The 13,997-nt window shown below is 33.8% G+C and overlaps 1 pseudogene; it reads right to left on the bottom strand.

Moving 5' to 3' along the window:
- Nucleotides 1-10,567: 10,567 nt before the first annotated feature.
- LOC149251788 (uncharacterized) lies at nt 10,568-11,836 on the bottom strand (annotated as a pseudogene).
- Nucleotides 11,837-13,997: the final 2,161 nt, after the last annotated feature.

The raw sequence follows: 13,997 nt of genomic DNA, 5'->3' as shown, positions 1-13,997 counted from the left end.
ACGCCGCTCTTCTTGCCGCATCATACCTACCAATTCTTCAAAATTGGGAGCTTTCTCTGGTGCTACGAGACTTGTAATAAACATTTCATAGTACTCTCACATTCCATTTAAAGTAATCTTCACAAGATCAATGCTAGATATTGATTCTCCTACATCTCCCAACTTATCTTTCAAGTATTTCATCATGAAATAAAAGCACTAATAGGTTCATTTTCTTCCATTTTAATATAAAGGAGCTTGTTTTTCATGAATAGGACCAAATTTGTATTTTTAGTCTCATACAACTCCTTAAGTGTATTCTAGGTTTTATTAGAGGTATTTCAATCACCAGTGTGAGGAATTATATTATCTTTAACAAGCATCTTGAGTAATACCTTTGCTTTGTTCTCGTGCTTCTCCAAATCTTGGATTGATATAGGCCACGAGCAACAGTTGGTTTTGCTTCTTCTTCCTTTGTGATCGTCCATATGTCATAACTTTCGATGAAACTGTGATCTCCCATATGCCATAACCTTCCATGAGAGTCTGAAGCTTGAATTTCTAGTTAACATAGTTGGCGCCATACAGTTTATTGGCCTCTTTCAAATGTTTATGCAAGGAGATTCACCATTTTAACTAAAAGATATAATTACACCAATCACAACACTAGCTCACTACCAAATACAAAATTTAATATCTGTATAATGGGAACTTCTAATTTCTCAACTCTTCGGTTGATGGTGGACAAAAGGAACTATAAAGCTCACACAATAATAAAAACCCCTAAATAACAAGTCGTTCTAAAAGAGAAATCATGACCAAAAAATAATTTCCAAAATTCTTTCACGCGAGGGCTCTTGGCATTGCAATCTTCAACTTAACTCAATTATACAGTTCACTCTGACCAGGCACAACGAAGTTATACACTTCATAACTTATGAAACCATTTTAAAAAATAATAATTTCCTTGCTCAGGGCACCCTGTAACTCTGAACTTCTTCACTGCAATGCAAGATTTTGCAATTTTGAAATTGTTCCCATCGCAAGGAAACTTTTCTCTTAGTGAATTCTGTGTCGGTCGTGCAAAAAAAATAAAAATAAAAATTACCGTACCATTCGACCCTCAACATGCTAACACTTCGGCTCTCCACCCTAACACTACAGCTCTGCAAGTCATGCACGAAATTCTTTTTAACTTCATTGACAATCACACCGCCTTCACGGAATGTTTGACGAGACAATTAATAGTAGCACTTTATACGACCAACGCTCTCTTACTATGGTGTGAAGCCCACTCTCCGCTCTTGTGCACAACTACTTTTATCGATGTAACTACTCTGGGCGTGTGTTGGATTCCAGATAAAAAATCAAAATCGGTTCACAACGCCTCTTCTCAACACAGATCGGCTCTGACAGGCACGACTTCCAGCACTTTATGGTTGGCTCAACACAGATGAACCGCTCTTGAAAAATATGTACTCACACCTCCGATTTGCGCTGTCTCCAATCACTTAGTCTCCCTTACAGTGACCTTCAAACCGCGGACACAAGTCCGGCCATCTCCGCCGGCAGACCTCAACGCACCAACGATCTATCACACCTCCTCCTCAGCCTCAGGTGCACACCAATGATATATTACATAATTAAATCAATCACACACAGTGAGACTCAGCTCCTACCCACGCTCTGATACCAATTTGAATAAAGGAAGATTAAATGTTAAATGAATGAAACACATAGATTTCAGGTGAGGAGCCCTTGAGGCTGCCAACCAGCTTTGATCAAATCAAAACAGGATTACATATTTTATACAAGTGTTTTTAATTAGAAATATAAAACATCATTGTAAGAAATAGGATCTAAGCTGTGTTACTGAAGTTTTTTAGGTGGAATTTTCAGTCTAATTTTTCTAAAATCACAAATTTGATAGGTCATTCCTGCACAATTGAATTGCTTTAGGAGTTTTATTATATTACTAAATTTATATATAAAATCAAAAAACCAATTTAAATAACACAAATCAAAATTTCACCTCAAAATTTTCCACCAAATTTTAACACAAAAAACTAAAAAAAATACTCATTAAAAACAACTCCATTAATAATTAGAACTAAAATCACAACAACCTAACACAGGGTTTCGCCATTACTTTCAAGTGCTCCTTCCACAAAGATTTCTTTTTTAAATATTGTAGAATCTACGAGACCTATAACTTGTATGTTAAGTTCTCCCTCCACGGTTTTATTTTTAAGAACATTCTAGAATCGACAAGATCTATAACTCGTATGGCGGGAGTTGCAATTTGTTCTCACTAATGCTCCATTTTCTTGTCAACGTTTTAACCAATCCAGCCTCCGCAACACAAGATGTGATTGCTATAGAAGTTCTCTTTAGACTCCCAGTGTGGGAGATCGATCTCCATTTCTGGATTATGCCATTACTCTGATTAGTCTCTCTAAAATAATGCATATATTTATTTTTTTTGGGGTAAATTTCCGTGTTCGTTATACAGTCTCATTTGGTTTGGTCCAACCAACTTCAAATTATCTCTGAGAGCATATGCTTCAACAAACCCACATATACAATATCTCTTGCCCACAACCAAGCCATTATAACATTTCAATCTCCCATGCACCACCCTGTATAATTAAAAAAAGTTTTAACCTCTTTGACGTGAAAACAAATTGTTAATAGTTTGGGTGTAATGTTTAATATATCATTGTTTGTTTAAGTTGTTGAATTTTTAGTATCTATTAGTTTTTTCTATCGTATATAATGTAATATAGTTTATTTAACAATAATTTTTAGCATGATATTCTCATGCAATTTAGTTTATTTCACTTCAAAAATGGTCAGGCTATTAAAAAAAGGTGTAGTTTAGTACGAAATTAGTCTAAATAGGAATAATATAATAATAATATAATAATAATAATTTATGATTATGCATCAATTTAGCTCATGCTAATGCTAAGTAATTAATTATAATGTCGATATCAGTCAAAATCCAACATATTTAATAATTTTTAAGATTTCACAATTAGGAGGATTGTGATGTTTCCAATGGATTTTGTAATGTATGAGGTTAATCAAGAGCACCAAATCATTTATGTAACTTGATGTTAATGGGCTTGATTATTGAACTCTTCTATTATGATCCTAGTAACCCATCACTAGAACAAAATCTAGATTTGACATGTTAAATTTTTTCAAACTATAGGTTTTGGTTATCTGCACTCTTACCTTGTTATGGATTTTAGTTATCTTTACTCTTGCTATATAAAATATAGCTTTTGCATGTTTATATATGAATAATTTGGATTCATATGGATACACATGAAAATATATATATATTTATATTTTGTATATTTTTTACTTGATCTATATTTTGATCTGTTTTTTTATAGTTCAAATGAGTTCTAACTAATTTAGAACTAATTTAAAAAGTCATTTAAAAACATGATGACTTCATTGATAATTGTTTTTGGACCATATATCAATTGGTAATTATTTTGGACCATTGTAAAGATATGGTAGAAAAAAGGAAACTGTGAAAATGATAAAGAGTGAGGAAAACATGATAAACTAACTCATCAGAGAAAAAAATATTGTAGAAAAAAGGAGACTGTGAAAATGATAAATAATAAGGATAAAAGGCTTAGCCATTTTTTCTTAAACTAGCCATTTTATGATGATGATAGTGGTTAAGGTCAAGTGAGACCAAATTGGTCTATCGGACCTATAATTTTCTCAGATTTTAATTGTTTGTCTCCTCGTCTTTCTTGGCGAGATTGATGTTGTAGCTTTCTTTTTTTCTCTATGGTCTTCCAACTTCATGTATCTTGCATCTCCTTCATCTCTTCTGGTTCTTGCAACATTGGTGTCTTAGCTTCGTGATCTATTGTGTTCGTCCACTTGAAGATAGATGGAGAAAAAGTTTGGTCTAGGAGATTTGTTTTGCTATTAAATGAAGATTTATTTTGTGCGGTATCCGATCCTCATAACTGTTGATGCTTGAGGGGTTGTCGAGTTCACTTTTTTGTTGCTAGGTGGGGCTTTCTCCCTGCTTATCTTGAGAGTTGTTTCTTTCTTGTGATTCAGAGTTTTCTCTAGAGTATTCTTCTTTGATGACAATGTACTATTCTTTTTGTGCTACTTCCCACCATGTAGATTTGTCATGGTTTTTTCTAGGAGAATTTTTATGGGAGGCTTTCGGGCAATTTTTGGCTAGATGGCTCGTCTCAAAGCATGATCGACATGTGAAGAGGACACTTTCATAATCGAGTTTCTGGTTCCACACATAGTCTTTACTCGTTAGTTTTATTTCAGCTAAGAATCCGCCGCTGATGTCCATTTCCACACAGATGCATGCATAGGTGGTTCGGGCATATTCCTCTGCATTAAAATTTCACAATTGAATTTCCAATGGCTTTTAGTGAGGAGAGATTCCATAGATGCAAGAGTAGGCTTTGCAATCTCACCCAAACTGGCGCTGAGGTTATGACTCCTATTGAGGGATGGAATGATGGGTTCCATTGCTTTATGAATAGGTCTGAGTTTTCCCAAAAACAAGGGTCGGAATCTAGAATACATTGTCTGCTTTGATTTTCAAAATCTACTATAAAGAAACCCCTAGAACAGGGGTAGATATTAATTTCATCAGAAATGACAGCCTTCCATACCTACGATATCCAATTGTGGAGAGTTGTCAACCGCGGCCAAAAGCCATTGAACCGACATATTAAGACACTTTTGGAAAACTTCAAAGCTTCATTGAGTGAGGCCTGGACCACCTGAATAGTGGGAATAGTGGGAATAGTGGGAGCTGGTGCTTCACTAATGATATGCGAATGAGCTTGCCCTCCAGAAGCTGACGGAATTGAAAATAAATCACCGAATTTCGCTTAATAAACCACTCTATCCAAAAATACCCACTTAAAAGAAGACTTGCTCACAGATCTATTTTCGCAGATTATAAAAAATATAAAAAAATAACGCAGGAGAACCGCAGCCGCAGATGGAAGAACGCAGCAAACAAAAATAAGATGAAACTTCGGATATATAGAAATAACCCATATTACATTAACCACTTAAATTTTGTCTCCTGTAAAATATTGTAGAAAAAAGGAGACTGTGAAAATGATAAAAAATAAAGACAAAAGGCTCGGCCATTTTTCCTTCAACTTAATCTTAATCTATATTGCATAGATAGTTTTATATATTGCATAGATATTTTTATATAGAAGTAAACCATATTACATGAACCACTTAAATTTTGTCTCTGTTATAATTGGTGTCTAGCTGTGTCTATTCTGTTTATCTCTCCTTTTCTTTAACAACTGGTATGAGAGTTACGCCAAAAAGAATTGTGTTATCCATGTGCTTGATTACAGGGCTCTCTCTAATAGGCCTCGGGAAAGCCCTGAACTACATCATGGAAGCCATAATGATAATGACCATGGTCATGGCCTTGGTAATATTGTATCAGAATCGAATCCGTATAGCATTCTGTGAATCTGAACCACTTAACGTCTCAGAAACTGAGAGTTTTTACGGCCACAACAGTGACATAAAGGTAGCGACAAGTTCCATCAAGGCAAGCATACATTTTTGGTGGGGAAAAATAGCAGATATCCCTAGCATGAGTTGGTAAGAGGGATGAATCAGTTCAGAATCCAAGGTCACAGGCATGATAGCAATTTATAGAGGTGTTGGAAGTAGCGCCGCGCCTATTGGAGAAATCGATGGAGACAGTCCCATGTAGGAAGAAGAAAGTGCCAACCCTATGGCAGTCCATTCACATGTTAGTGCGCAGAGGATGTGGAGGCAAGGCTGACTGAGGCCGAGGCGACAAAGGTCAGACGGACTGTTGTAGTGGCCGGAGTGAAGACCCATGAGATTGTGAGTGTCTTTCATGAATTTAACTGTTTATCAATCATTCATAACGATATGGCCAAGGCTGGGGCCATGAAAATGACATTGGGATCTAACACTGCTCAAGGCCCACGTTGTAGATATGATTTTTCGAGTGAACACAATCTGGCATGGTTTGGTCGCTAGTGCGCAGAGCTGTTGCTGACAAAGAGTGCGAGATAGGAAATTTCGGAAAACAACACATCACCATTTCGTTGTTCGTAGGGTTTCCACTAAAGCACGTGCGGGTCACCATTGTTTCTTTGTGCTTCGAAGGTGTTGCAATAGAAACGTGGCGTTGTGGATCTGGTATGAGAAAATTTTCACCCTATGAGTGTGCGGTGTTGACGTAGGCCAGGATCTATAGATTTGTATTAGGAGCTGCAGGAGGAGATCGTGTTATTGAGTGTTTTGAAGTGAAAGACTCTAGATAGTCTACCTGGCCTTGGAAATAGAGTAAAAGGTCAAGGGGAGATGACAGAAGTACAGTGCATGATTACGGAGTTGAGTCCCAATACAAAGGCATTCAAAAGCTTGGACATGGACATATAGTAGGAGGCCGGTCAATTTGTTGCATGTATTAAAGAATATAGACGAAGTCAATGGTGTCCGGGCCTATTAACATGTTATGGAGTATTAATGCGGTAATGCATGAATATTTTAGTGTGTTTGGTTTTAGTTGTAAAGTAAATATTCTCTAAAGTTGTTTTAAGAAGTATTCTCCATTTATATATAGTTGTACCAAGTTGTCCAGTGAAACACTTTAACATATGGGTGACACCTTTACTTTGTGGTAAGAGTTATAATTTAGTCATTCTTATTACATTGAGTGGAGCATGAAGTTATGTATTATAATTTTGTCATTTTTATTATACTGAGTTACCTATTATAATTTAGTTATTTTTATTATATTGAGGGGAGTATGAAGTGATGTATGATTAAATTATTGAGTAGAATATTGAAGTCTATCTATATGTTAGTTTGGGAGAATGTGAATAATTGATGAACTATGTATGACAATCATTTTTATAGTATTTTATATAGACTTTAACATATATATTAAGATTAAGTTAATTTCTCCGAATCCAATCAAATTCAAATGAGATTGCTAAAATAATTAGTGTAAAGTAATAAAATCAATTTACCATTGTTAATTTGAGCTAAACTTTAATAATCTATCATTTTATTTTATGTATGTCAATGTAACTTAACCTATTTAAAAGTATAATGAACATTGTTAACATGGTTTTGCCTATTCTATTTCAATGTAACTTGACCTATTTAAAAGTATAATCATCATTGTTAATTGCCTTTGACCTATTATAAAAACATGGTAGAAAGGAGCTACTGTAGTTGTTCGCCTTGGCGATATCATCCCTCTCCATGTTCCTAATAGCCAACGCTTTTGACAAACAACTCGACACAACTATGTTTTGATAAAAAGTGAAACTGAATGACAGTGATATTTGCATTTTCAGGTCGGACTTCAGTATGACTCACCACCTTATCAAAGACCAAACCTATGAACATATCTATGTCTTGACATTACTAATTGTCCTAAAACTTGGTAACGCTCTGCCACCTCGAAAGTTTCAATGTGGAAACAACACCCAATGGTGTATTTCATCACAAATCAGACATTCATAACAATATCTATTTCTCACAAGCTCGAGTAGATTGGATCCTTCATTCTCACCTACTAGGCAAATGAATTCACTTTATCTTCTGTCTGATGGGGAGGAAATTCATTCTGATGCTTTCGCACATTTCTTGTTCCAAATATCTTATAAAAATTGGAAAACCCATGGAGTTAGTCAGTCACTTGAACATTATCTGCATTTCATGTACTTACAAGTTTATTTTTTTCAAACCATGACCACCAAAATGGGGATTCACTTAGTCCCTGCAACTAAACTTTACAGACTGTGACCTCAATAACTGAGTGCACTAGGCCTCTCTTTTACCTTCACTCTGTCATGACGGCCACTAGCTCAATAATTGTTGTTCTTACAAAATGACTCCAGTAGTTTGACTGCCAACGATTAACTATGAAACGTTGATTATCACCCTCCCTGGTATACATGCATGCTCAATAAACTTCATTCCACCCCAATCCTATGTACAGCCAAAAATTTTAGACTATAAACACAATATCATGTTTATACCAAAATGATGCAGCCAATAAAATCCAAACCATAGTTACCAATTTCAAGTTAGGATTCAATTCAATATGAAAAGCATTCAAGAATAGTTACCAAATTTGAGTTAGGATTCTATTAACTACAAAAAGATTTCGAGCATATAAAATTTAGTAGGGTTAGAGAATAACTATTTGACAATTTTTTTACACATAGAACTTATCATTATGTAATACTTTCATATGAACTAGGAACATAGTTACCATTCTATGCGATATTTTAATATTTTCTAAGGTATTTTAATATATAACTTTTGGTTTTAGCCACTGCACATTTTTTAATATATAATTTATTGTTTTTATAATTTTATTTTAATATAAAATTATTATCTTTTATTTTTTTAATATGAAATTTTAATTATATGTAGAATTCAAATAATCAAATTAATACATTTAAATTGCTGAATTTGCAATTTTGGAAGCTAATCATGTCAAACTTGTTAACTATACTCTAAACTGTAATCATAATACTTTAAGTAAATATCAAAACAATTAATATGATAATGTAATTCAAAAAATTCAAAAACAAAATATTTATTCAATTATGGATTATATAAATGATTTCTTTATAGAACTATATAATAAGTAGTAATAACAATTAATTCATATTTATTTAATTAGTTTAATTAAATATTTCATATATTTTTTCTATAATATCTTTTTAAACTCTTCTATAAATTTCATAACCAAATCTTCATCTCTAACTTCCCTCACCATTCCTCATCTCCATTAATATAAGAAAACTTATATAATTATTCTACCTCATTACAAAGCATCATCCAATTTATTAATTTCTTATGATCACAAGTAGGAATTATTCATCATACTACTTGTGATCTCATTATTCCTCTTTTCCACTTGGTATTTTGAACTAGTATCTTACCATTTTTATGTCTTCCTCTCCTGAAATATTTAACTATCTTTGTCTTCTTCCTTCTTCATGTTTAACTTTAATTATCATCCACTTCCTAGGTGTGTGGGTTTTCTAGAATTTGGTAGATGGTTATAAACATTTTCATAGCCAATGTGCTACCTTGTTATCATCAATGATGATCTCCATCATGGGTTGTTGGCTTACCAGTAACCATGCTCTTAATACTCCTATATCCATATATCCACTTGTTTCCATGAAATAATTGTACAAAGTGGGTGATGTAAGAGCTAGTGCTTCACTAATCTTCTATTTGAGCTCATTGAATTTTTTTCTAGATTCTTCCCCATTCTAAACTCTTATAATTAGTGAAGTGGTGAAAATACTAACTTAAGTCAACTTAGTAGGAACTAGTCACTTGAAGGTGACTCGTATTTCCCTAAGATCTATTTGTGTTACCTCCATGAAATACATACTCCATCTATACCAGTAACTACTAGGAAAACTCACATTTATTTAGGTGAGCTAGTATCTCATTCCTTTATAGATCCTATAAAACCTAGCACAAGATGTGACCCATGTCCCTAACAAATAAAGTTGTAAACCAATATACCATCCAATTACATTATTATAATCCACGATTTAGAAAGACACTCAATACATGGTTCATCAAGTGTATAAATATAGCTAGTAGATACATAAAGTGAAAGTCACTACTAGTCATTTATATAAACATTTTGTTGCATTGAAAATGATCTTCTAACTAGCATTTGCACCTGATGTTGCAAAGGAAACATCATAAGGCATAGACTGGAGAGTAATGCATAGAGTGGGGAAGAATAACGACATGTGGATGGACATTGTAAACAAAGTGACAAAGGAAATGCCGTAAGGCATAGACTGGAGAGTAATGCATAGAGTGGGGAAGAATAATGACATGTGAATGGACATTGTAAACGAAGTGACCAGTGCGTGTTTAATCTGGATATTGGGCAAATTTTTTCTATAACATAATTTCTAAACAACACTTTTCATTATACATTTCAACTTTCTAAAAAAATAACTAAATTGTAACCTTTATTCCAATTTATTATCTTATTATTAATTATAAAAAAGAATAAATAGATAAAGTAAACATACATATATTTAAAAAATATAGAACAAGATTCTTAACTTACCATCACAATCATAAATAATTAAATTAAAATCTTAAAACTCTATTACTTTTTATAACTAAATTAAAAATCTAGACAGTATATTAAAAAATCACAACAAACGAAGTATATAAATTAGTGTGATACACCGGTTACACCAAGCTATTGAAGTTTAATAGAGTAATTATTAAAGAAAAACAACATATTTATTTTTGAATAAATTTTTCTCACTTGTTAGTTTTTTAAATTTTAAAAACAAAGTTGCATAATCAAATGCATCGATCAATATAATTCGATAAATATATGACAATGAAAAACTCATAAAAAATAATGAATAGAAAATTCACTTAAATACGGAATGCATCTAGTGTGTTCTTACCACTATATTCATGTTATTGAATTATTAGATCTAGTTATCTTCTAATATGCCATGTTTGTGGTGTTTGAGTTCGCCATTCAACAAATGTGTTTAAGCAGATTGGAAAGGATGTTTCCACTGTACTTTCTATAAAGCAGCTGCAAAACAATAGAAATACACATGCCAAATACAAATGAAACTATCTAGATCCAGATTGCAAATACATGCATCTGTAGATTTCGTAAATAAAAGACTAAAAGAAAATGTACCTAGGAAATAAAATACAAATTTGAAGCAAGAGCTGACTGCAGAATAATTGGCATGTTTGAGGTATAGAATAACTTGATAGGATATGACTCCTGTTGCCCACGTGCATTCTTTGACCTCATAGGAAAAACAACATGAAAACCTTGAAAGTATATTACAACGAGAAAAACCAAAATTGTGGCAATCAGGTTGGTGACATTTGGTAGATTCTTCCTATAAAAAGCTTCTCGCGAAGCCCTGACCTTGTCAGTTCTGGTTATCAACAAATGGAACAATGCAATGACAGCTCCCTCAAACTCTACACCTCGTTCACTATTAATTGTTGTAGGACTAAATTCCTTCCATATTATGCTCTCACTGCAATTGCATAAGAGAAAAATCAAATTATGAAGATTTACACAGAAACCAAGCCAGACGGTTACTTAACTTTTACAGATACTGCCACCTACAAATTCTTTAGAAAGAGAGAACAAAATAAGAGCGAAAGGAAAGAAATATTTTATATTTAATGACAGCAGTTTATGAGCTAGCAACACAGTACAACATTGACTACATTGTGATGTGATAAAAAAAAGCTCAAAATATACAATGACCTAGTTGCAATTCTGAAAGAATGGGTTGGGGTTTCCAAATGAACTCAAAGATGATTCACAACTACTCTATCTGGAGACTTAAGAAGAATTCACAAGCTAATGGATCATCATAAAACTCAAAATCAATGTCATAAAATTAAAACATAGCAACAATACTTACAGTAGTGCCTGATCTTCATGAACACTATTATCCACCTCGATTATCTTGGATCCTACCAAAAGTTGCATTACTAGGCTCGAGGTAACAATTGGGGTGATACCAAGTTCCATAATAGTTCCCCGATTAGAAGCTAGAATTACATGCATCCAATAGAATGGATCTACACCTGTTGCTGAATGTATTCCATATAAAGGCAACTAACTGCATACGAGAAAGATGAAAAGGGAGATTACAGTGTAAAGAACCTTCTTCCTAAAGGGTACTTTTCTTTCAGCTGTCTAAACTTCTAGTAAGATTGAAGGAAATGGTCTCACACGATGCAGCACGCGAAACCCACCGCTTGACATTTTTCCTTCTCCAAAGAATAGTCCAAATTGACGAACTGTTGTCATGTAATAACATAGTTACCATGCGATGCCAGATCCCTCTCAAACAAATACCCAAGAAGATTACATTCTATAACCATTGCAGTAATTACTATTAATAAAAGCAACTTATGATTAACTGAAATAAACAAAATGCTCTCAAACTATAACGCTAATGTTGCCTCAGACTCATAGTAAAGTTTAAACCATTTAATTTAATAATCATGTCATAGTAATCTTCTAGAGTGGCAATGTAGAGAATTTTATGAACAGTGACAGCCCCCATGGGATTTAGCACTTTCAAATAGATTACAGATTCATTATCCTCCAAATAAGATTAGATTATTTTATTATTTTTTATCAAACAAACGACTAAAAGAAAGGTCAATGGAACTCGAGGGAACAATTAGTGATCCCAATCTGTAGGGGTGCCATCATCCATGTACTTAGCTACACTGGAAGCATAAAGCAAAATCTGATGTAATAAAAAAAGATGAAGAGAGAGTGAAAGAGAATATCTAGAAGTCTGTTAGACATGATGAAGAGCAAAAAGGTGAGGAAGAGGAAGTGTCCGACATGGAGTCAAATATGGAGAATGATCCAATGTGTTGTCTAAATTATGTAGCCAAAGGAAGGCCAAGAGACTAAAACAAGAATTACAAAATAGCAAATAGTAATTGGCATGGCCTCTAGTTATAAATTGGGAAACAAATTTCAGCCATGAGTAGACCTTGGAAAGGACAGTGGCAAAAGTAAGAGCTTAAACAAAGAGGATAAAATCTATCATGATTACAGTGTCCAGAGAAGAAAAACATAGAATACCAAGCGAGATCTCAACTATGGCAAAGATAGGTAGAAAAAAATACAAGAATATAAACCCCAGTTGATTTATGGAGAAACTAATGAGGAAGTGTCCAACACGGAGTCAAATATGGAGAATGATCCAATGTGTTGTCTAAATGATGTCACCAAAAGAGGGCCAAGAGACTAAAACAAGAATTACAAAATACCAAACAATAATTGGCATTGCCTCTAGTGATAAATCAGAAAACAAATTTTAGCCATGAGTAGACCTCAGAAAGGACAACGGCAAAAGTAAGAGCTTAAACAAAGAGGCTAAAATCTATCACAATTACAGTGTCCAGAGAAGAAAAACATAGAATACCAAGCAACATCTCAACTATGGCAAAGATAGGCAAAACAAATACAAGAATATAAACCCCAGTTGATTTATGCTAAAAACAGTTGTCATACCCAAAACAAAATTTGGACTACTGCGACACCTAGAAGCAAAAAATTTGGTGATCTCTACCAAACCCAGAACGAAACCTCGTCCATCTTAGAGACGCACTTTCGAGCAAATAGAAAACGCTCGAGAAATCAAAACTCTCATTACCGACGCGAAAATCACCATCAAAATCCTCTCTCAGGAATTAGCAACTAATGCAAATGCAAGGGGCGTAAGAGTAGAATAATACGATACATATCTTACAAATTTGAGCCTGGAAAACCACTAATCCACTACAAGGGATTAACGATCTACAATAGATGCGCCTCTGCCTTCGAAATACCAGCTGCCTAACTTGAAAATCTGAAGAAAAACCTTGTTCATGGAGAAAAATATTATTGATATCAGCATAAATCAAAACTTACAATGCAAGATCAAGTTACAGACGGGCATAATTAACGAAAGAAACATACTTGAAAATCTGAAGAAAAACCTTGTTCATGGAGCAAAATATTATCGATATAATAAGTTAAGTCGGTTGACGGTTCATAAGGAAGATAGTTGACAGTTATTGTACGATCCAACGACCGAGTAACAACCATCACGGTTGGCATTGTTCAATTCAAATCAACGGGTAATGATTACCCAATCGTCTAACAAAAAAATCGAATGACACATATTTTGAAACGAAAGCAGTTTGGGGAGTTCATTTCAGATGGAAACGCCTTACGGCGTAAATATATTAATGGATAACAATAAATTTTATTAATATTGTTTTGAATCAATTTAGTTTGTGAAAAGTACTAAAGTTTTTAATTAAAGAAACAAGCTCTATCAAATTGCAATACACTTCTTACATACACAAATATCCTTAAGAAAAGACCAATTTGAACTTTGAACTTTGAACTTGGCATA

The sequence above is a fragment of the Pinus tabuliformis genome, chromosome 7 (genome assembly GCF_031772625.1).
Source record: "Pinus tabuliformis cultivar Carrire ecotype Pingquan chromosome 7, CPIR1, whole genome shotgun sequence".
Classification (NCBI taxonomy): Eukaryota; Viridiplantae; Streptophyta; class Pinopsida; order Pinales; family Pinaceae; genus Pinus; species Pinus tabuliformis.
The sequence above is the reverse complement of the archived record's forward strand: the minus strand, read 5'-3'. Positions and strand labels throughout refer to the sequence as shown.